This window comes from Zingiber officinale, chromosome 10A (assembly GCF_018446385.1).
Source record: "Zingiber officinale cultivar Zhangliang chromosome 10A, Zo_v1.1, whole genome shotgun sequence".
NCBI classification, from domain to species: Eukaryota; Viridiplantae; Streptophyta; class Magnoliopsida; order Zingiberales; family Zingiberaceae; genus Zingiber; species Zingiber officinale.
This window is the reverse complement of record NC_056004.1, coordinates 93061719-93086309: the sequence shown is the minus strand read 5'-3', so window position 1 is coordinate 93086309 and position 24591 is coordinate 93061719.

Below are 24591 nucleotides of genomic sequence, written 5' to 3'. Positions count from 1 at the left end.
TTGATTAGAGTCGGTTCCCATTTTTCACAGGGTGTCGGCTTGTCGTCTTCATCGGTTGGCAGTTGTATTCCAGTCTTGATAATCATCCAGGTATCAAACTGGATCTTCAGGTAAGTTTCCATTCGTCCCTTCCAGTACCCGAAGTCTTCTCCGGAGAAGAGCGGGGTACGAACGGTGATGAAACTCTCTTGTTGGGCCATTTGTTAAATATGCAAAACAAAAATAGCAGAAATGTCCCAAGACTATGTCTTGGATTAGCAGTGCGGGAAATAAGGTTAAGAAATAACGAACTCGAGTGGTGTTGCACCAGCCTCGAGCAAAAACCGATTCAAAAAAAATAATTAGAATATAGCTATTAAACTAATTCTAATTGACTCCGTAAAACTAAAAATACCATGAAAAATTACGTGATTAGTGGTTGCACCAGATCAACGCGACCCCGCTCTGATACCAATTGTTGGATCGAAAGCGCTAGAGGGGGGTGAATAGCGCTCGTGGCTTTCACTCTTTTCGAATTCATAAATCGTACGAGTTTAAGCAGCGGAATAAAGAAAAGGGAACAAAAACAATACACAAGGACACGAGGAGTTACTTGGTTCGGAGCCTGTGACGACTCCTACTCCAAGGTCCGCAATCGTTGATCGCTTCCGGTGGGCAACAACTATAAGCTCGAAAAATATTACAACTGAAGTACAATAAGGATTACAACAAAATAAACTGAAATATAATACCGACAATAACAGATTGAAGAATCGCAGCTCCGGGTCGTCGGTAACTTGTCGTAGCACTTCTGGGTCGTCTTGTTAGTAACACACAGGAGAAAGGTCGCTTGAGAATTGTTGTTCAAAGCTGCTACTTGAACCCACCTTATAAACAGTGATGGAGGCGCCTCCAAGCCTGTCCGAGGCGCCTCCAAGCCGCCGAGTCGCACGCGTGGATCAACTCTGATATGGTCGCACCTTATCCCATTGAAGGCCCCTCCAAGCTGCTCCAAGGCGCGTCCAACGCCTGGTCCAAGGCACCTCCAGCTTCCTCCGAGGCGCCTCCAGCTTCTCTGGACAGCTGGCTTCGGCTAGCACCCGAGGCGCCTCCAAGCCTCATGGAGGCGCCTCGAACACTGTTCATCCGAGGCTAAGTGTGCTTCGTTGATCCTGTAAAATGTGTTAGTCCCAAACACAATCCCTGTAAAACAAAGTTAGCACAGAAACAATATGATAGATATAATTGACAGTCATCGGATTGTCCAGGTCTAACTTCGGATTTCCAACCGGAAACCCTAGCTCGACCCGACGCTTACTGTTCCCTCTACGGGGAACGCATCCTCACCTACTCCACTCAGGAGATTTACCTGTTGCCAGTGCGATCCTCCAGATCGACTGGACTTTTTCTCAGCGTTCGAAGCTTTCGGACTTTTTGCTGGACTTCCGCTTCCCGGCTAGTCCAGTCTTTCACCTGGTTCGCGACACCAGGACTTTCCACCTAGGGTTACCCCCCTAGGACTTTTGCCTGAAGCTCTTGACCCGCCAAGACTTTCCGCATAGGGTTACCACCCCCTATGACCTAGGGTTACCACCCCTTAGAGTTTTCCACCCGCCTAACCGCAGCTAGGACTTTCCTGAAACACTCAATTAAGTACGTTAGATCACAAAATAACTTAACTTTGAATTCCTTTGCCATTATCAAAACAACGATCGATCGTCGGATGCTTCCCGCACCAACAAGATTCATATATTTTATGCATAAAATTTTAAATTTAACCATTCTTATTGTATTGCAGGTGTGGATGTGTGAACATGTTAGAATAATGGATCCTTACAAAACAACATGCTCTTCCAAGAATATGCAGATGAAAATGGTTAAGCTCTCGTGTGGAGATAATAAAGCCTAGGATTATAGAACTACCTATAGCCCAAATAATTATTGATTTAAGTCTATCAGATCTAGAGACACATATGCTCTCAAATGATTCCCTAAAAGAAGTTATAGAACATATAGATTAACAAATTGTTAAAGGGTTTATACAACCAGTTTCTAAGGAAATTCCTAAATAAGTTCCTGAGCAATTTCTTGAACAGCAAACGGTTCCGCTCAGGAATATGTTGCAGAATGTGTTCAGGAGAAAGAGTCTTATACATTTCACCAAGCAAGGGAGGCCAAAATTATTCATTTGGAGTCTCTGGTTGAGGACAATGTCCAGCTCATTGCAAAGATGGAGACCAAAATTACTGAGTTAATTGATGAGATTAAAATCTGTGCCAGTGATTTATAAACTACAATAGCTGCCAAATACAAAACAATTAAAGAAAAGGATAGAATTATAACTGTAAAAGATAAAATTATAGCAGAACAAGAGAGAAAATTAAAGATCTTCAAAATCAGTTGCTTGCCAAGGATATAGAGGCATTACTTGCTAATCGGCCAATATCAAGGGTAAAGAGGACTACTACAAAGAGAATCACATCCCAACCTACAAAAGAGATTGAGGGAGTGCCCATGGCCAAGCCAAGAGAATTAAAAAAAAACAGTTTACAAGATGACCATCCTGTTAAAGTTCAAGAAGCCCTTGTCTCATTTGTGGATGTAACTGCCACATCTTCATCATCTAAATTCTTACATATGCTTGTCAAACACAAATCTAAATTCAAGAAGGTACAATTTAGGTTGGTTAATTATTTTGTCTTTTATTCTTATATGACATTTAATTACTCATGGAGAAAACTTTTATCTATGTATTTTTTTTCAGCAAGCGAAGTCATATTTTAAGAAAATAAAGATGATTTGGTGACAAAGGCATTATTAAAACTGATTCAGCTAAAGTGAGTCAAGTGGCTCTTAAGTTATACACTTATTATAATATGCAAATATATGATGAATAATTTTAATAATTGTATTGTGAACATAAGGATCAATTGTTATCAAACAAGCATTATTAATGTTGAATAAATTCAACCATGTATATTTAGAAGTTGCTATAACACATTTAATTTACGTAGCTACTACAATTGTAGCAACAATAAGTTGTAAAACATAATTTATGGACATGTTTAATTTTTTGTTTATGTAGGGCTATGATAAAAGTAATATGATCTAACAGAATGATTTCATTGAATATAACATATTTCATGACTATTTTTGATTGGACCGTACTCACATATGGCAATTATATAAATGCATATTTTGCAATCATTGTAGAGGAAGCCAAAACATTTGGCATACCATATTGGCCATCTATTTTTTGTGCTGTTGGTTTTGTTGTAAGTATAACACTAACTGCTACTACCGAGTTTTTTTCTCCATATATTCCTCTTACAATGTTTGTCTCTATACACAGGATTTGTTTGAATTGATGTCATTTAAAGCATTTAGTCTATCATCAAACACTGACAATAACAAGTCAATCAAATATATATTTTATCCATTAAATAACACAGGTAATCATTGGCATCTACTGATTATAGACCTGCAAGAAGCTCAATATGTGCATTATAACTCCCTTGAAGGCTTAGAACTATACACTTCTAAGTTTCATAGTTTTGTAAGTACCTACCATGTTGAAGAATTCACTATGTATCGACTTTTAGTGTGTATTGCTTACAAACTTCATCCCAATACAGGTAGACTTTTTAAAGAATATTGGACTAATCTTACTACAATATGTGGTATTTAGGACTACAATCGCTAATGTTAAGAGAGTTTGACGTATCTACAATCCTAGGTCCAACATAAGTAAAATCATAAGTATTGTTTATCCATGTTTTCTATATATCTCTATATTTCTGTTTGCAATTAGATTATTAACAATAAAAAAAAATTATATCTTTCAGGTTAGATTGTGTATTTTTTGTTATGTGGCACGCCGAGAATTAAATGTACAGAAGACCAACAAATTTTAGACAAGCTGGGATAAGAGAATTTAGTTTTCATGTTGATCCTAAAATTTTTACTAGAAAATACTTGATTAATGAAAAGTTGTTGTAATTTATTGTAAAACTGATGTCAATTTAATTTACCACATAATTTTTGCCAAGGTGGTGTAAATATTTTGTAAAACTACTGTAAATGTATTGTCAAACTACTACATAGTGTAGCAGCTACTCTCGAGTAGCTACTAGATCATGTAGTAGCTACTGTTACATGTTATTGCAGCTACTATATGCACGTTGTAACAGCCAATCGGCAGTAGTTGCTACAACGTATAACAGCTTATCGGCAGTAGCTACTATATACTATGGTTCATTGATTCGTAACTTCCATAGAATGACCACTCATACCTGTAAAGTATAAACCATGGCTCATGGAGGCGTGGATGCTAATCGGTAAAACTTCTCCTAGCCCCTATTGGTGCAGAGAGCACCAAACGATAGAATCTGTGTTTTGATTATAGCAAAGGGTTCAAAGTTAAGGTTACTTGTTGTTTAACAAGCATGATTGAGCTTGCAGAAAAGTCCTAAGTGTTCTTAGAAAAAAAGTCCTAATAGATTCTAGGCAGGTGGAAAATTCTAGGGGGAGATAACCCTAGGTTATGGAAAGTCCTAATTGTGGTTAGACAATGAAGTATAGGTATGGGGGACTGGGCGAAGTCTTAGCGAATCGAGGAATTTAAAAGAAATCTTAGAGTCGAGAACTCTAGGTGAAAATCTTGATGGTCGCGGACCAGGTGGAAGTCTGGACAGGTCATGGAGCAAACGTTCAGCATGAAGTTCTGAATGCTCGGACGCTGAGCAAAAGTCCAGTCAATTTGGAGGACCGATCTGACAAAAGGTAATTTCTCTTGAGAGGAGTAGGTGAGGATGCATTCCTTGTTGAGGGAACAGTAGACGTCGATTCGACCTACGATTTTCGAGAAATCTAAAATTCAAAATCAAATAGTTTGAAGATTGCCAACTACGTTATTATTTATATTTTATTGTGCTAACTTTGTTTTACAGGATATATTTTGATTTTGGACTAATATGCCTTGAAAGAAGGGAGATGCATAAGGAAATGCTCGGATGAACAGTGTCCGAGGCACCTCTAGGGATGTTGGAGGCGCCTCGAGTGTCTTAGCCAAAGCTTCGTGTAGGAGGGAGCTGGAGGCACCTTCTATGTGCCTGAAGGCACCTTGGATCAAGGACGGAAGGTGCCTTCCAAGAGCTTGAAGGAACCTTCCAAGAGCTTGAAGGCGTCTTCAACCGGATAAGTTTCATAGATTGCGGAAATTATCGGCTCCGATGCTGTGGGGATAAACTTCACAGCTGGAGGCACCTTCAAGGAGGTTGAAGGTACCTTCAACAGCTTATAATTGCTCTCTTTGGATAGTGTATCAAACACAACAAATTCTTACAATCTTCATATTGTACATTGCTCCAAAGATAAGTCCACGAGGCGGTAACGCTGTTCCGACGACCGAAAGCTTGCATCTTCAACTATCTAAGTCGTCAGTATAATTTCAGTTATAGCACTTAATCTATTTTCATTGTAAATTGTACTTGTCTTTGTAATTTGATGGATTAATAGTGAATTACCCAAAGTAAACACTCAACGAGTGTGTGACTTAGAGTAGGAGTCATCATAAGCTCCGAACCAAGTAAACCAACTTGTGTTATTGTTTTGTTTATTTCTTTATTTCCACCGTGTCTATCTCCGATTGCTTTAAAACAAATGTGAAAAAGCCATGAGTGTTATTCATCCCCCTCTAGCACGCATTGTCCTACAATTGGTATCAGAGTAGGGCCGCTTCGAATCGGTGAAACCACCATTTAAGCAAATTTTTTGTGGTATTAGTTTTTAAATTTCTCAGAGTCGATCAAAATCAGTACAGTTTCCTCTTTCTGATCAGTTTTATCACAATCAAGTTTTTTTCTTTCTCGAAGCCGGTGCAACACCACTCGAGTTCGTTTATTTGTTTAATACTTTATTCTGCACTACTAAGCCAAGACCTAGTCTTGGAACAAGTTTCTTTTTTTTTTTGTTGTGCAAGAGCTCTTTTTCAATGGCTCACCAAGAAAGTTATATCACTGCACGCCTTCCACTATTCTCCAGTGAAGACTTCAGCTACTGGAAGGGTCGAATGGAGTACCACCTTAATATGCAAGTCGAGATGTGGATGATCATCCAGATCGGCCTAGCACTTCCACTCGACGGCGCTAGAAAACCAGTATCATGCGAGAACTAGGACACAAGTCTAATGAAGAAGATCGAGGTCAATGCCAAAACAACATGTACTCTATAATGCAGCCTAACCAAAGAAGAATTGAACTGAGTCATCCCATTTTCAAGCGCAAAGGAGCTGTGGGAAAAGTTGATCGAGCTACATGAAGAACCTCCGACACTAACGTAAGAAAATAAGACTTAATTCTAAATAAATTGTATAATATAAAAATGTAGGAGGGTGAGACGGCGAGCCAACTATACGCACACATCCAAGACCTTCTCAACGGTCTCCACGCAATTGGTTAAAAGGTGGAAAATTGTGATGTTATCAGGTACGCGTTAAATGTCTTTCCTAGAAACACCTTATGGGCATTAATGGTAGATGCTTACAAGGTATCTTAATTAGATTGGATGAATTATTTTCTAGATTTTAACTTCACGAACATACTAATGCACTGCCAATCGAGAAGCGTATTGCTTTGGTCGCAGGTACAAACAAAATGAGGAAACCAAAAGCCAAGCGCCAGACTGAACTCGAGTTCAAAGATGAATCAAATTCAGAAGAAGATGAAATCATCACTGAACTAGTCAAACTAGTTCAAAAAGCACTTAAGAAGAAGAAGATCACTCAAGCGAACATGAAAGCCAAGTTTGGAGTTACCTGCTACGGCTGCAACCAAAAGGGACACTATAAGACGGAGTGTCTAAACGAGAAGCAAAGAAGAAGGAAGGCTTTGAAAGCAACGTGGTCCAAATCCTTGGAAGATTTCGACAAAGAACATGAGCAAACAAGCTTCCTTGCTCTACCAGTACAAGTGTACATTGCCAAAACAGGGTCCAAATCTGAAGCCAGAGTCGAATAAAAAATAGAGTTCGAAAGAAGTCATGGATCTGTATCCATTTATGAAGGGCTAAATAATATTGTAAGTTCTCTGATTGTTGGTACTCGAGTCAATGATTTATAAAATTTAATTTTATATCTATTAAGGAAGTTGGCCAAATCCAATATCCGGGTCAAGTCACTCTAAAAGGAGGTAGTAGCCCTTAAGGAAGTGACTAACCCAAGCTCCTTGACTAAATCTGTCTAGACTGGAACTCCAACTCAAGTCCAACAACTTGAGAAAGAAAATTCCAGCCTGAAAAGTCAAGTCAAGGAACTGAAAGATACATTTAAACAGTTCACCTTGCATTCCAAGAATCTTGATTTAATTCATAGAAAATAAAGAGTCATATACAATCGATCCGGACTTGGGTATAAGGCCAAACACAAATTTAAACCTTACTTGTCTCTTGTAAATCGATTAAATAGAAACTCAGTCCAAGCATGGATCCCAAAGTTTAACATGATTAATCAAGTTGGACTTGGTCAATATTGGATTTCCAAGGATCAAATCCACTACCTTGATAGACCTTATCGAGACTATGATCTAGGGGAAGCCAATAGAAAGACCATTTTTATCATTAGATAGACTTGTTTGATGCTTGCTTTACTATTTTTATACATGCTTAGACTAGGGTAGATAAGGACTTAGGCTTGATTCATACTTGACTAGTTAGACCTAAGATTCTCAGAAAGAAAATTAAATATTAAATTTCTTTAAAAGACTTTATCTAGAAGTGGTTGATGATCCAATACCCAAGAAGGCCTAGTGTCTCACCACTGCCTAGAAGTCAATTATTGAAATAAATATTTAATTGACTAACTGTTAAACCTTAGTCTAACCCAAAAGTAAATTATTCCTTAGATTTAAATTTAAATTAAAGATTAAATTAACTATCTCACAAAACCAATAAGGTTTCCTGATTTAAAAATCTAGAAAGGGTAAGATGGATTTAGGTTTAATTTGAGAATTAGTCTAACCTAATTCAAATCAATCAAATTCAAAATTAATTTCAAAATCTTAATTAATATTAATTAATTTTAAAGCTTAATTAAAACTTTAATTAATTTCAATTAATTTTAAATTTTAATTTTCAAACTTATTTATTCTTCAAATTTAGTTATCCATATTAATTATTTTTAAATATTAATTAATTTTTAAATCATAATTAATCTCTGAATTTTAAATTTAAACTTAAATATTTAAAAATATAAATATTTTTAAAATCTAAAATTAAATATTTTTGTAATCTAAACTTAAATATTTTAAAATTCAAAATTAAATATTTTTAAAATCCAAACTTAAATATTTTAATTAAATATTTTTAAAATTCAAACTTAAATATCTTTCAAAATCTAAAACTTAAATATTTTTCAAAATTCAATCTTAAATTCAAATCAAAATTCAAAAGTTAAACTTAAATATTTTCAATTCTCAAACTTAAAATCAATATCAAAATTATGAGTAACTCCATCTCATACAAACTCATAAGCTTAACATATTTGATAATTTAGAAAGGGTGAGATGGAAAATCAGGAAAATAGATAATTAATTTTTCTTCAATATTTGGACTCTATGACCCTCAAACTTAGATAAGTTACTTAATTTTTTTTAAGGTATTAATCAAGAGTGAGTGAAAGGAGTTAAGCTAAATATTTTTTTTGTTAAAATTTTCTCAAAGTTAAAGTTTTTTAATTAATTACTATTTTTCAAAATATCAAAATTAAATATCTCTTTAAGTTAAAGTATTTTTCAAATTTTTAAAGTTAATTTTTTAGCAAAAAGAAAAGAGGTGGTCATAGTATTTTTGAAAAAGGAAGTTAAGTTTTTTAAGGTTTAACTATTTTTGAAAAGAAAGTTTAAATCATTTTTTGAAAAAGTAAGTTTAAATATTTTTTTATCAAAATCTTTTTGAAGCTAAGCGCTTAACTAAATATTTTAGATCCTTTTCAAAGCTAAGTAATTTTTTTAAGCTAAAATTGTATAAAGTGATGAATTTAGGGGAGCTTAAATGTAAAATTTTAAAAGAGATTAAAAGTTTAATGTTTTTTTTAACTATCTTTACAAATTAATTTTCTCTCTAACATAGTATTTTTTTTATGTATGTCAAAGGGGGAGAGAAAGGTTAAAGTTAAGTTAAACATATAACTTTTTATTAAGGGGGAGCATAAGGGAGATTTTTTTTATCAAATTGTTTTACTTATGCTTATGCTCTAATTCCTTATATTAATTTTTGTCATGCTTTACTTAACTTTAAACTAGGTTGTCATAATAAAAAATGAGGAGATTATTGGTGCAGGGAGCACTAGATAATCGAATCTGTGTTTTGATTATGGCAAAGAGTTTAAAGTTAAGGTTACTTGTTGTCTAACAAGGGTGATTGAGCTTGCAAGAAAGTCTTAAGTGTTTATAGGTAAAAAGTCCTAGTGGATTCTAGGCAGGTGGAAAATCCTAGGGGGAGGTAACCCTAGGTTATGGAAAGTCCTAACTGTGGTTAGACAATGAAGTCCTCATCCGGGGGACTGGATGAAGTCTTGGTGGGTCAAGGACTTTGGGCAAAATCCTAGAGTTGAGGACTCTAGGTAAAAATCCTGATGGTTGTGGACTAGGTGGAAGTCTGGATGGGTCATGAAACAGATGTTCAACATGAAGTCCTGAAGTCTCGGGCGTTGAGTAAAAGCCCAGTCGGCCTAGAGGACCAATCTAACAAAAGATAATTCCTCCTGAGAGAAGTAGGTGAGGATGTGTTCCATGTTAAGGGAACAGTAAGCGTCGGTTCGACCTAGAGTTTTCGAGAAATCCAAAAGTCAGAATCAGATAGTCTAAAGATTGTCAACTACTTTATTATTCATATTTTATTATTCTAACTTTGTTTTGCAAGGTATATTTTTCTTGTGGACTAATATTCCTTGTAGGAAGGGAGATGCACAAGGAAATGCTCGGATGAACAATGTCTGAGGTGCCTCCAGGGCTATTGGAGGCACCTCGGGTGCCTTAGCCAAAGCTTCATGCAGGAGGGAGCTGGAGGCGCCTTCCAGGTGCATAAAGGTACCTTGGATCAGGGATGGAAGGTGCCTTCCAGGAGCTTGAAGGCACCTCCGATCAGATAAGTTTCACAGATTGCGGAAATTATCATCTCCGACGCTACGGGGATAAACTTCATAGCTGGAGGCGCCTTTAAGGATGTTGAAGGTACCTTCAATAGATTATAATTGCCCTCTTCGAGTAGTGCATCAAACACAACAAATTCTTATGATCTTCCTATTGTGTGCTGCTCCAAGATAAGTCCACAAGGCTGTAACGCTGCTCCGACAACCGAAAGCTTACATCTTTAACTCTCTAAGTCATCGGTATAATTTTAGTTATAGTACTTAATCTATTTTCATTATAAATTGTACTTGTCTTTGTAATTTGATGGATTGATAGTGAATTTCCTAAAGTAAACACTCAACGAGTGTGGGCGTTGGAGTAGGAGTGGTCACAGGCTCCGAACCAAGTAAAACCAACTTGTGTCATTGTTTTGTTTATTTCTTTATTTCCACTACGTCTATCTCCAACTTCTTTAAAATGAACGTGAAAAACTCACGAGTGCTATTTACCCCCCCCCCCCCCCCCCCTAGCATGCATCGATCCTATAACCCTGACCAACATACGCAAGGGAGATGGAAAATAATAAGGGACAAATACTCTACAGATTAACAGATGCTGCTACAACATGAAATTGACATTGTAATTGTAAAGTATTTTTATTGATAATTTTTTTAAAGTTGGTCTAAATGTATTGTAAAACTGCTATAAAAGCTGGTTTAATCTATTGTATAACACATGTAAATGTATTGTCAAGCTGTCTAGTGCACGTTGTAGTAGCTAGTTAGCAGTTATTGCTACACCGTGTAGTAGCTAATCAGGAGTAGCTACTATAACATGTAGCACCTATTGCTGCACATTGTAGCAGCTAGTCAGCAGTTGCTACTACACCATGTAGTAGGTACTCCCGAGTAATTACTACAACGTGAAAGTGACAAACTAATTACCCTTCTACCTATGTTTCCACGACCACCACTAACTCATACTAAGAGAAACATTTTGAGTCATTCTACATTCCTACTTGGCTATCCCTCTCTTTCACGAATCGTGACTATCACTTCGTCTATCAACCTCACTACGATGCCTTGTTTTCGCCTTTGAATCTTCGTCCCTATTGTAAGCTATTTTAATTTGATTCTTCATCTAGTGATTAGGGTTTAAAGTTTTAGGTTTTTTATGGTTTTGAATTAGATTCCAGAATAGTATAGTTACTTCTATGAGAATTTAAAATTTTTCTCTATATTATATTTTCTCCTTATTATTTTTCTTGTACCATTAAAAAATTTTAATTTATTTTAAACTAAATATGTCATTCCCTAGCAATGGAAGAAACCTATTTTGATAATCAGTTATACATTGTAACACCCCAAATTTCATGATTTGGAGTCCTAAAAGATCTTATTAAAATCTAGAAATGCTTTAGAAAAATTCTAGAGATTTTTAGAAATTTTTAGAGTATTTTTACGTAATTTTTGGAGGTCGTTTGGTATTTTTACCAAAGAAAGAAGTTTTGATAAAAAATGTCCAAGCCGAGGCTCGAACCGGCAACCCTTGACCCGAGCAAAACAAGGCTGACCAACTGAGCTAGCAATTGTTACTTAAACAAATAAAGGAAGAGATTTATTTAAGTAATAGGAATTAATAACAAGAAATAATAGGGAGAAAAATGGTTGCAGCCGGGATTCGAACCCGCGACTCCAACCATGGGCCAAACCCGACTAACCAGGTGATCCAGCCGCCGATTCTGGTTAGAAAAGGTAGGAAAATTATTTAACAAGTTAACAGAATATGGAGATTATAAAGAGGGATAAGTTGAGGTGGTAAATTCCCAAACCGAAAACCCTTTTCCCTCCCCTTTCCTCTCCCGATCGCGAGCGACGGCGACTCCTTCTCGGGCGAAGACGAAGCCGCGGCTAGGTCTTCTCTCCGGCGGCCGACCAAGGGGTCTTTCCAAGGGTTTTTTTTTTCACCGTCGCGAGCACCCCGTCAAGGAGAGCACTGTGACGAGAAGAAATTGCCGAGTCTTGCGGTTTCTCCGAAACCCTAAAGGTCTTCCTCGGCTGTAAGTCCAAGAAAAGCCTAAGGTAAGTCGCTACTCACCTGCAGTAGGATAGTTCCAGATTTCGATTCGTTTTGGTGTTCCCTTATTTGTTCGAGTTTTGCTGTGAAGCATGTTAGGGATTTGTCTGTTGCCGTGAGTTTTCAAAGGAAGAATAGTTATATTTTGTTTTCCTTACCATGACATTGAGCATGAAGAATAGAAGATATGAGGTGAATTTTAGGGATGCTAATTGTGCTAAACTATTCAGGACCTGGAATATGTGGACCTTGATTCCTTTTAGTACAGATATAGAAGATACATAAGTAGGTTACTAGTAGTCTGAAATACCAGGTGTAGATCAAAACAAAGATTTCGGCCAGGAATTTATGTACTTATTCAGAAGAACTATAATGGAAAAAAAGGAAATATATCCTCTTTCCTGGATAGTTATCTTAACTAGGAAAGTGATATTATTTAAGTAGTTTGGTGCCCTATTAGTTTCTTTTAGAGGCTTATGGGTAATTGCAAGTAAAGTAAGATTAAGTTTTCCATAGGTTTTAAGCTTCAGCAGATTTTAGTTTTGTTTGTGCTATGCATTTGACATGATCAGTTAGTTTAAGAATAGTTAGGATTAGCATGGATGCAGATTTCTGTTAAGCAAGTACAGATTTTTATTAAGCTAGTATGCAGACTTCTGTTAAGTTAGTATGCAGATTTTTATTAAGTTAGTATGCAGATTTTTATTAAGCTAGTATGCAGATTTCTGTTAAGCAAGTGCAGACTGTTGGTGCGGGTAGCACTAACGGTCTAACCTAGGTTTTGATGAATGACAAATAGGTTAAGTTAGTTTTGTTGTTGTCTGACACTTTGATCGAGTGTGCAGGAGAAGTCCAGACAGGTCGATGGGCTGACCGGATGTCTGGCACGAAGTCCAGCTAGGTCGACGGGCTGACCGGACGCTAGGCGAGAAGTCCAAGCGGGTCGACGGGCTGACCGGACGCTTGGCGAGAAGTCCAGACGGGTCGACGGGTTGACCGGACGTCTGGCAGGTAAGTGAGGTAAGTCACTGGAGGGGAGTGACTGCGAGGACGCGTTCCCGGGAAGGGAACATTAGGCGTCGATCCGGCTTAGATCCATTTCAGATGTCTAAGTTGAGATCGTGACTAGATTCCGGTCTCGGAAAGACGGAATCTAAGTTATACTATTTGTGCTAATTCATACTATTATAAAATGTGCTAACAATCTATGTTGCAGGTTATATATTGCCTCGGACTAACTTTGTTTTGCAGGAAAAGGGAGTTTTCTGGAACAAGGTGGTCCGGGCGCCAGGAGGTCCGGGCGCCCGGAAGGGATCCGAGCGCCCGGAAGGCAAATTATATCCAGCCAAGTCGTCGCCACGTGGAACATCACGGTTTGAGCAGCTACGTCACATTCCAGGCGCCCGGAAGGAATCCAGGCGCCCGGAGCAACATATAAAAGAAGCCCCAGGCAGGAGCTTCACAAAAAAAACAATCAATCTGAGAACTCTTCTACTGCTGGTCTTGCTGCTCTATGTGCCTGCGACGCCAACAAAGCTTCGACAAAGTGCTCCTCCAGTTTTTAGTTAATTTCTTTTGTCGATATTACTTTGTTTCACTTGCATTTCCTGTATTCATTTTGTAAGTATATTCGAATTGCTAGTGATTGCCCAACGAAAGTGGTCAAGGACCACGGGCCTTCGAGTAGGAGTCGTCACAGGCTCCGAACGAAGTAAAAACAACAGTGTTCATTTACTTTTCCGCTGCATAATTTTACTCGACTTTTTCGAATCGATATTCACCCCCCCTCTATCGAACGATCACGGTCCTACAAGTGGTATCAGAGCGGGTACCGCTCTGATTTGATGCAACCACCAATCAGACTGGGGGTGATTTTTTTTATTTTTCTTTTGTTTTCAGTTCAACGCTTAATTCTAAAACTAGTGAATCATCACTTTAATATTTTTTTAATTAATCTAAATTGGTGCAACACGAATCTAGATTTTTACTATTTTTTTCTCTTCCCGCACTACTAATCCAAGACCAAGTCTTGGGATTTTTTTTGTTTCTTCTCTTTCGTCTGTGCGCAGGACTAAAATGTCTCAGACAGAAGGATTCAGCACAGTTCGACCTCCACTCTTCAACGGGGAGGATTTTCCGTACTGGAAAAAGTGGATGGAGGTTTACCTCAAAACAGACTTCGACCAGTGGATGAGCATTACGAGACCATACAAAATTCCAGTGGACAACTCCGGGAATCTACTGGATCCTGAAGACTGGATAGCAGACTTGAAGAAAAAGGCATCAACAGAAAATAAAGTGATCAACACTCTACAGTGCGGATTGACAAGAGAAGAACTGAATAGAGTCGGTCCACACAAAAACGCTAAAGAGCTATGGGACAAGTTGATCGAACTGCACGAGGGAACGAGTGACGCCAAGGTAACAAAACGAGACCTGCTTTTAAATAAATTTTTTAATATAAAAATGCAGGAAGGTGAAACGGTGAATCAACTCCACGCAAGAATCAAGGACATCCTTAACGGGCTTCATGCGATAGGCCACCTGATGGAAAATAGAGACTTAATAAGGTACGCATTAAATGCTTTTCCACGTAATAGTTTGTGGGCATCAATCGTAGATGCCTACAAAATTTCTAAAAATCTTTCTGAATTAAAATTAGATGAGCTTTTCTGTGAATTAGAATTACATGAACAAACTAATGCTGGAGCCGAAAAAGGTATAGCTTTATTTTCAGGTTCCTCCAAAGAAAAGAAGAGCAAGCCTGAGTATGAAGAAGATCCCGACCAAGACTCCGAAGATGAAGAACACCTGGTGAACCTGGTAAGAAAAATGTTCACCAGGAGAAAAAGGAGCTTCAGCACAAAGGACCTTCAGAAGATCAGTTCTCCCTCAGAACAAAAGAACGTGACTTGCTTCGGCTGCAATAAAAAGGGACACTACAAGAACGAATGCCCAAAACTGAAGTTCGACAAACCGAAGCCAACCAAAAAGAAGGCCCTCAAAGCAACGTGGGACGACTCCTCAGACGAATCAGAGGAAGAAGAGCAGAAACATCAGAGCCACCTCGCACTGATGGCCCGCGAAGCTGAAACAGAAGACGAGTCGGAAGATGAAGACGGGTCTGAACCCGAAACAAGCCACGAGTCCGTACTCATTTCCGAAGGCCCGAATGAGGTATACTTTAATTTAAACAAAATTTTTTTTAGAATTATTTCCTGTTTAAATAGTAAATTAACTAAAATAGAAAATGAAAACAAATCACTTCTTGAGGAAAATCAAAACCTCAAGGAACAAATAAAAAATTCGAATCCAACTCAAGATCTAACACTTGAGGAGGAGAATTTATCATTAAAAAATGAAATAAACAATTTAAAGGAGATGTTAGAAAAATTCACAACGAGATCAAAAAATCTAGACTTAATCCTAAATAATCAAAAGGCATGCTATAATAAAACTGGACTAGGATATAAGTCGAATTCAAATAAAATCTTCAAATCATTAATAACCCAATACAAATCAACCAATCTAGCTTGGGTTCCGAAAGCGTGCTTAACCACGCAAATAGGACTTAATCAATATTATATACCTAAAGAAAAAATACATTATATAAAATCGAATAAACCAAACCAAAATTCAAAATACAAACCTAAATCAAAATCTAAACACTTTAAAAATCAAAAAAATTATCACCAAGTTAACCATAACTATAAAAAGAATCGACACAAACCTAAAACCAAGATTTAAATTAATAGCCAATAATTCAGGGGGAGGCTCCAGAATAGCTGGCACCTTCAAAACTAACTAACCCGACAGGGTAATTAGGATTAGTTAAAAAGGAGACTAAGTTTAACTTGAATCAATGATACTGGTGAAATTTTTGGATGATAGTACGTTAGGAAAACTTGGGCATTGCATGTCTAGAAAGATATGGTTTCGATCTGGTGCATTTGGCCAAGTGGAACTGACCGAAGCTACCCTTAAATGGATCCTAATCAGTTAGACCAAGGTTTAGTACTAAGCTCCGTGGATAGGACTATTCGGAAAACCTCGAAAGGTTGGTTACTTCTAATGACGTCCATGTGACTCACCAAGCTTAGAAGTTTATTCGAAGAATGCCTGTTTGTAGAGACCAAAACTAAACCTAAATCTAACACAAGATAAACCAAAACTCCATAATTAAACAAAAAAAAATCAAATTTCATCTCGCAAAATCATAGGATTCCATGATTGATAATATAGATCGGGTAATATTAATAAGGCTTAAAATTTTAAACTTAAAAATTAATTTCAAAATTTTAATTAAATTTTAATTTTAAAACTTAAAAAAAATTAATTTCAAAATTTTAATTTTAAAACTTAAAAAAAAATTAATTTCAAAATTTTAATTAAATTTTAATTTTAAAACTTAAAAAAAATTAATTTCAAAATTTTAATTTTAAACTTAAAAATTAATTTTAAAATTTTAATCTTAAACTTAAAAATTAATTTCAAAATTTTAAACTTAAAAATTATTTTCAAAATTTTAAACTTAAAAATTATTTTCAAAATTTTCAAAATTTTAATTTTAAACTTAAAAATTAATTTCAAAATTTTAATTTTAAACTTAAAAATTAATTTCAAAATTTTAATTTTAAACTTAAAAATTAATTTTAAAATTTTAATCTTAAACTTAAAAATTAATTTCAAAATTTTAATTTTAAACTTAAAAATTAATTTCAAAATTTTAAATTTTAAACTTAAAAATTATTTTCAAAATTGTAATTTTAAACTTAAAAATTAATTTCAAAATTTTAAATTTTAAACTTAAAAATTATTTTCAAAATTTTAAATTTTAAACTTAAAAATTATTTTCAAAATTTTAAATTTTAAACTTAAAAATTATTTTCAAAATTTTAAACTTAAAAATTATTTTCAAAATTTTAATTTTAAACTTAAAAATTAATTTCAAAATTTTAAATTTTAAACTTAAAATTTATTTTCAAAATTTTAATTTTAAACTTAAAAATTAATTTCAAAATTTTAAATTTTAAACTTAAAAATTATTTTCAAAATTTTAATTTTAAAACTTAAAAAAAATTAATTTCAAAATTTTAATTTTAAAACTTTAAAAAAAAAAATTTAATTTCAAAATTTTAATTTTAAACTTAAAAAATTAATTTCAAAATTTTACTTTTAAACTTAAAAATTAATTTCAAAATTTTAAACTTAAAAACTATTTCAAAACTTAACTTCAAACCTCATCCTAAAAAAAAATAAAATAAAAAAAAGTCAAAAACCAGGGGCGGGCGCCTCGCCCTAAATCAACCCCGGGCGCCCGGAAGGGGATCCGGGCGCCCCGCCCTAAATCAACCCCGGGCGCCCGGAGTCCCCTATAAATAAGGGGCAGCAGGCGCCCCCAACCTTTGCCCCACCAATTCTCACTTTTGCCAAGGTTCACTCCGAACCTCAGTGCGAAAGTACTTTAAATCAAAATTTTCTTGCGGTGAACGCTGCTGCGATTCAACCTAGGTCGCCAGATCTATATTTGTCGATGGCTCCTCGGTAAAATCTCTTCCCCTCTTTAAAAGTTTTTAGAATTTGACTTCTCAAATTTTTCTTAGAATATTTCTTATATATATACAGTAGGAAACGAACAAATACTGGTGCTGGACCCTCTAATGCTAGCACTGACCCTAGGTTTCCCACAGAAGAACTAAGGATTAAGTTTGAGTCAACCATTTATAAGGCCATTAGGACTAGCTGCATAGATAGATCGTTCTTTCTAGGGTCATGTCCCTCCGTTTTAGAGGTTATAGACCACTATAACTTAAAGAACCTTGTCGAATGTACCAGTTCAATAAACATAAGTCTGTGTGCCGAATTTTGCAATAACCTAGTGAAAGTAGACGATCTCACCTATACCACTAGGGCAGCAGGCACTGATATCACATTTTCCCCTATGACTATTCGAGAGTTTTTAGAGTTGCATCCATCTACTTGTTCCTTTTTGTGCTATCCTCCCAGGGATCTACCATTCGGAGATCCCTACTCACATATTACTCTCGATACGATTTATTCGTATTTTTTTGGAGGAGGGCGAGATCCCACTGTGACACAATTTAGGTCGGTAGAACTTCGGGTCCAGGACTACGCTCTTTATAGGGTGTTAGTCCTTTGCATTTTACCACTGACTACTCGGGACATCGCTGTGATGCGCCCATTCCATTCGTTCTTACTCTATGCCCTGAGTCATAGGTTAGATATTGACATCAGCCTACATATCTTCTCCACCATTATCTACTCGGCTAGATTCGTGACTGATAGACGAGTCCATATGCCATTTGGTCACATTCTGACAGCCTATATGTCCTCGTTGCACATTGATGTCACTAGAGGAGACATTGCCCATATGACCGAGTTCGCTGTTATAGCAGCTCGGAACTTCTCCCTAGCTGGTGTCCAGATAGATAGAAATGACGGGACTATGTCTTGGCGGAGGGGGGCACAGCACCAGCCTGATCCAGACGCACAGGTGGACGAGTTCATGCTCGCACTATTTCCAGAGGAAGCCGCACCGGCTCCACCACCGCCCCGAGTTCGCGCACCACGTCACGCTCCCCGCACTCTAGCCGACCGTATGACCGGACTAGAGAGAGCTATGGCGAGTCTCTAGCAGAAGAACTCTGATTTTCATCGGGACATTCGGCGAGAGGTTGTCGAGTTACGAGCTGCCGGGGATACCCGACACACTGAGCTGATGGCCCTTCTCCGATCCTTGGGATCTGGACCACCCCCTTCATCATCTCAGTAGATCTAGTTATGACTCACTTCTGTAGCTACACTACCTGTAAAATATTTTGGATCTATCTAGTGATATTTCAGACTTTCATTGATTATGTTCTATCTTGGAAGACTAGGATTTTTCAAAAATACTTTCAAAAATGGTTTTATCAAATTATAAGTTAGATTTGTGTGTTTTCAAAACTTTCCATTTTTAGATTTTCAAAAACAGTTTTGGCCTTAGACTAGTTTTGAATCCTTAGAAAGCATGTACCCATAGGCCTAGTTTTTGAGCATCTCACCAACACCTTAGGTTTACCTTGCTTGTGTTTGACAAACATAGAAAAGGGGTGAGATGCGTAGGCCATCTGTCTGGACTTAAGATGCTTATTTCAGTGCATCAGCATAAGTCTGGACGTTAAATACAAATCAGACAGTAATCAGATTAAGATCATCAGTCAAGTCAAACACTGACTGTTTATAATCAACTTAATCTGACTAACCAAGTGAAAGCTACTATCTTCTGATAGTTAGTTAGTACCTAATTGGTTAGACAGCTGGTTAAATTTAAGTATCAAGTTCAGGGGGAGAAATTAATTAAAATTTTGTGTGTTTGAAAAATGCTTTTTAAAACTAATTTATGTTTGAACATTAGTTTACAAAAAGTTAAATTTAACTAAGTGTTTGAAAGAACTTGGAAGTTTAATTCCACCTAATTTTCAAACCTGATTTAAAAAGTTGACTATTGAAAATTAAACTTTCCAAATTTAGCTTTTATCAAATTAGCCTTAAAAATTTATTTTGGCAAATTTAATCTTAATTAATTTTTGCTTTGTTTTGAAAAATTGAAGTTGAGAATTTACCTTTTGAAAAGTTGAAAAACCTGATTTAAAAATTTTACACGCTTGAAAAGTTAAAACTTGATTAACTTTAAATTTATACTTTTCAAAATTCAACTTGTCTCCCCCAAGTCAACTTGATTTTTTTTTACTTGGATTTAAAAATTGCATTTTTTTCTTTGAATTTTGAACCAAACTCAGATATTTTTCAAGATTAGCTGTTTTACAGTAACTCTACACTATGTTTACCCTTGTTTTTTTGATGAATGCCAAAGGGGGAGGGTTAGGCGGTTAAGTTAGATAAACCAAATTGAAAACACTAAAACTAACTTTAAAACCGATGTACCTATTTTTTTTGCGTTCTTTCACTAACTTAACTAGGTTGTCATTCCATCAAAAAGGGGGAGATTGTTGGTGCGGGTAGCACTAACGGTCTAACCTAGGTTTTGATGAATGACAAATAGGTTAAGTTAGTTTTGTTGTTGTCTGACACTTTGATCGAGTGTGCAGGAGAAGTCCAGACAGGTCGACGGGCTGACCAGATGTCTGGCATGAAGTCCAGCTAGGTCGACGGGCTGACCGGATAGCTGGCGAGAAGTCCAAGCGGGTCGACGGGCTGACCGGACGCTAGGCGAGAAGTCCAAGCGGGTCGACGGGCTGACCGGACGCTTGGCGAGAAGTCCAGACGGGTCGACGGGCTGACCGGACGTCTGGCAGGTAAGTGAGGTAAGTCACTGGAGGGGAGTGACTGCGAGGACGCGTTCCCGGGAAGGGAACATTAGGCGTCGATCCGGCTTAGATCCATTTCGGATGTCTAAGTCGAGATCGTGACTAGATTCCGGTCTCGGAAAGACGGAATCTAAGTCATACTATTTGTGCTAATTCATACTATTATAAAATGTGCTAACAATCTATGTTGCAGGTTATATATTGCCTCGGACTAACTTTGTTTTGCAGGAAAAGGGAGTTTTCTGGAACAAGGTGGTCCGGGCGCCCGGAGGTCCGGGCGCCCGGAAGGGATCCGGGCGCCCGGAAGGCAAATTATATCCAACCAAGTCGTCGCCACGTGGAACATCACGGTTTGAGCAGCTACGTCACATTCCAGGCGCCCGGAAGGAATCCAGGCGCCCGGAGCAACATATAAAAGAAGCCCCAGGCAGGAGCTTCACAAAAAAAAAACAATCAATCTGAGAACTCTTCTACTGCTGGTCTTGCTGCTCTACGTGCCTGCGACGCCAACAAAGCTTCGACAAAGTGCTCCTCCGGTTTTTAGTTAATTTCTTTTGTCGATATTACTTTGTTTCACTTGCATTTCCTGTATTCATTTTGTAAGTATATTCGAATTGCTAGTGATTGCCCAACGAAAGTGGTCAAGGACCACGGGCCTTCGAGTAGGAGTCGTCACAGGCTCCGAACGAAGTAAAAACAACAGTGTTCATTTACTTTTCCGCTGCGTAATTTTACTCGACTTTTTCGAATCGATATTCACCCCCCCCCCCTCTATCGAACGATCACGGTCCTACACAGATTTTGTTAAGCTAGTATGCAGATATCTGTTAAGCTATTATGCAGATTTTTATTGAGCTAGTATGCAGATTTCTGTTAAGTATTAGTGCAGATTTTTTATAACTATTGTATGTGCAGATTTCTTTTGTATTCTATGCATGATTATGTGTTACATAGTTAGTTTCATTCATAGATGCATACGAAAGATACCCTAACAGTATTTTGGGTTTAAGAAAAGTATAAGAAAGATAAAGAAAAGTATAAGAAAGATAAAGAAAAGAAAGAAAAGGCCAAGGCTTTAAGTAGATCCCGAAGTCAAGACTTTAGGGATTTTAGCACACAAGGTGCTAAAGAAAGTGCCGAGGCATTATATATTAGAAGTATTAAAAGATAACAAGTATTTTACTTTTATCAGTGGCACTGTGCTAGACTCTCAGTAGTCCTTGGGCTGGGCTCCCATAGTCGGTCCCTAGGCTTAGATAACCTAGTATGCAGGACTCTCAGTAGTCCTTGGGCTGGGCTCCCATAGTCGGTCCCTAGGTTTAGATAACCTAGTATGCAGGACTCTCAGTAGTCCTTGGGCTGGGCTCCCATAGTCGGTCCCTAGGTTTAGATAACCTAGTATGCAGGACTCTCAGTAGTCCTTGGGCTGGGCTCCCATAGTCGGTCCCTAGGTTTAGATAACCTAGTAAACCCTACTAGATTCGGGACCAGCTATCTCGGGTCTAATTAGGGATGCGCGCATAGCAAGTACAGTTGCCGGGCCCAAGAAGAAGTTGATTATTATTTTGAAGTATTATAAGTATAAGTTTTTGAACAAGTAAAATAAGTTTTACATAAACATAAAGTATTAAAGATTAAGTTAGAACAAATGAAATAAGTTTCATATAGTTCTGAAAATCAGTAAGTTTAGTTCTTTATTCTACCATGTTTATCTAGTGGATGAGTAGTTTTCATGTTTACCTATTAGATGAGTAGCATGATTAGCTATTAGAATTACATGAGTAGATTCCTTAACTTTTCTTTGCTATTAGTTTGACATGAGCAGTTATGTTTATGCTTTATTTCTTTTTAGAGCATATAGTTTTTTTTTAGTTCTTTTCGTATACATGCACATTCGTGATTTTGTGAGTTAGATAGCACTTACTAAGCAAATTTTGCTTCTAGACTACACTTCCTCTTACTGCAGATACAGGAAAGGAAAAGATATAGAAAGGAAGGCGACAAGGAGGTGTTCGAAGGATGTGTGATGCCAGGACTATGGAAGCCTTGGGACTAGGAAAGAAGTTTTAATTTTAGTTTCCGCATTTTAGTTATTGTAAACATTTGAGTTGTATTTTAAGTTCATATCATTTGAGATTATCCTGTTTAGATTGCATGTAGGATGAATTTAGTTTAGTAAGTAGATATTTGTGTGTTTGATACTTATTTAACTGCGTGGTTGATTGATATGTGTTCCAGCCGCTTGTGGCTGAGTATATATTGCATGTATTGTTGAATATGGTCACCGGTACAGGGGAGATTCTGTCGAAATTTTTCGGTAGGGTTTCCATGTGATTTTTAATCATACCGGTGAAGTAGAGTTAGTAGTTAAGTAACGGTCATCCTTAGAGAGTAGTAGTAGTAAGAAGGGTGGTCGTTACATACATCCCCAAGTTGCTGAAGATTGAAAACCAAGAATTGGAATGGAATTGGTATCAGTAGAGGAGGGCTTTTCATGTTATAACTAATATGCACGAGAAGCTAGATTTAGTACCAGAATAGATAATAGCAAGAAGATTAAGAGGACAAATGAATTGGATGGAAACAATTTGTATGTTTTAAAGAAGAACATACAGATGATAAACGGAAGAAAGAAGTACAAGTTCAAAGTAAAAAATGGAAAGAGCATGTGACGAAGTTAAGGCTGAATGTAAGTTAAAAATTTCACTTGTTAAAGAACAGACCATGCCAAATTGAGTTGTCACAAACTTCATGGAAAGTCATAATCATCCATTCTCTACTCCTTTAAAGGTACATTTGCTATGCTCATATCATTATATTTCTGCAGCCAAGAAAGTATTAACTCAATAGTTTTCGGAGGCTAATGTACCAACTTATCAACAAATTTGATTATTAGAGATAGATTATGGAGGGCATGAGCATCTAGGTTACACATAAAGAGATATTAGAAACTTTGAGAAAGATATAAGGGATGAACAAAAGGATATCAATGTCGAAATACTAATCGAGTTATTTGCAATTGAGAAAGAAAAGAATTCAGTCTTTTTCTTTGATTATGAGATTGATTTAACTGACAGATTCACTAGATGTTTTTAGGTAGATCATGTATCAAGGAGGGATACAGTGTCTTTGGTGATGTACTTGTATTTGATACGACATATAACACCAATAAATATGAATTAATTTTAACATCCTTTATAGGAGTTAATCATCATCATCAGACCATTGTATTTGGTTGTGACTTTCTAAGTGATGAGAAAATCGAATCTTTTGTTTGGTTGCTTAAGAAGTTCATAGTAGCCATGTCTAAAGGTCCACCAAATGTGATCATCACTGATTAAGATCCTGCATTGACGAAGGTCATTGCATAAGTTTTCCCTCAAATAGTGCATCGATATTGTTTGTAGCACATACTCAATAAATTTCTAGATAAAATACCCCTTTAAATTTTCACAACCACTATCAAATCATAAAGGTTGTCATTGTGAACTTCTCAACACCCAATGAATTTGAGAAGTCATAGGAAGAAGTTATCAAGTATTCTATCTTGGATAAAAATAATTGGTTTTCATTGATGTATGAATTATGACAAAGGTGAGTCCCATTATATTTTAGTCATATATTTTTTGTTGGAATGTCAAGTAGTCAATGATTTGAAAGCCCACATTTATTTTTCAAGAAGTACATCTCAAATAAAAACTAAGAATTCATTGATGGATTTTATCACCCGTTTCAATAGAGTATTGTGACACCAAAGATATAATAAGTTAGTTGTCGACTATATTAATATAAATGAACATCCTAAGATTAAGATAAACTGACCTATAGAAACTCAAATAGTTAAGTTATACACAAAAAATAAATGGTTAGATTTTCAAAGTGAAATGAGTGTGAATCATGGTTATTATGTGCAACAAATATCTATAGGTATTGAAATAGTGGTTTATCATGTCATGAATTTTCAAAGTTGTTCTTCTACAAAACCAAGGGTGTTCATGCATAATAAACAAACGTAGTACATATCCTGTAGTTGTAGGAAATTTGAGTTTAAGGGCATTCCATGTAGGCATATGTTAATTTTT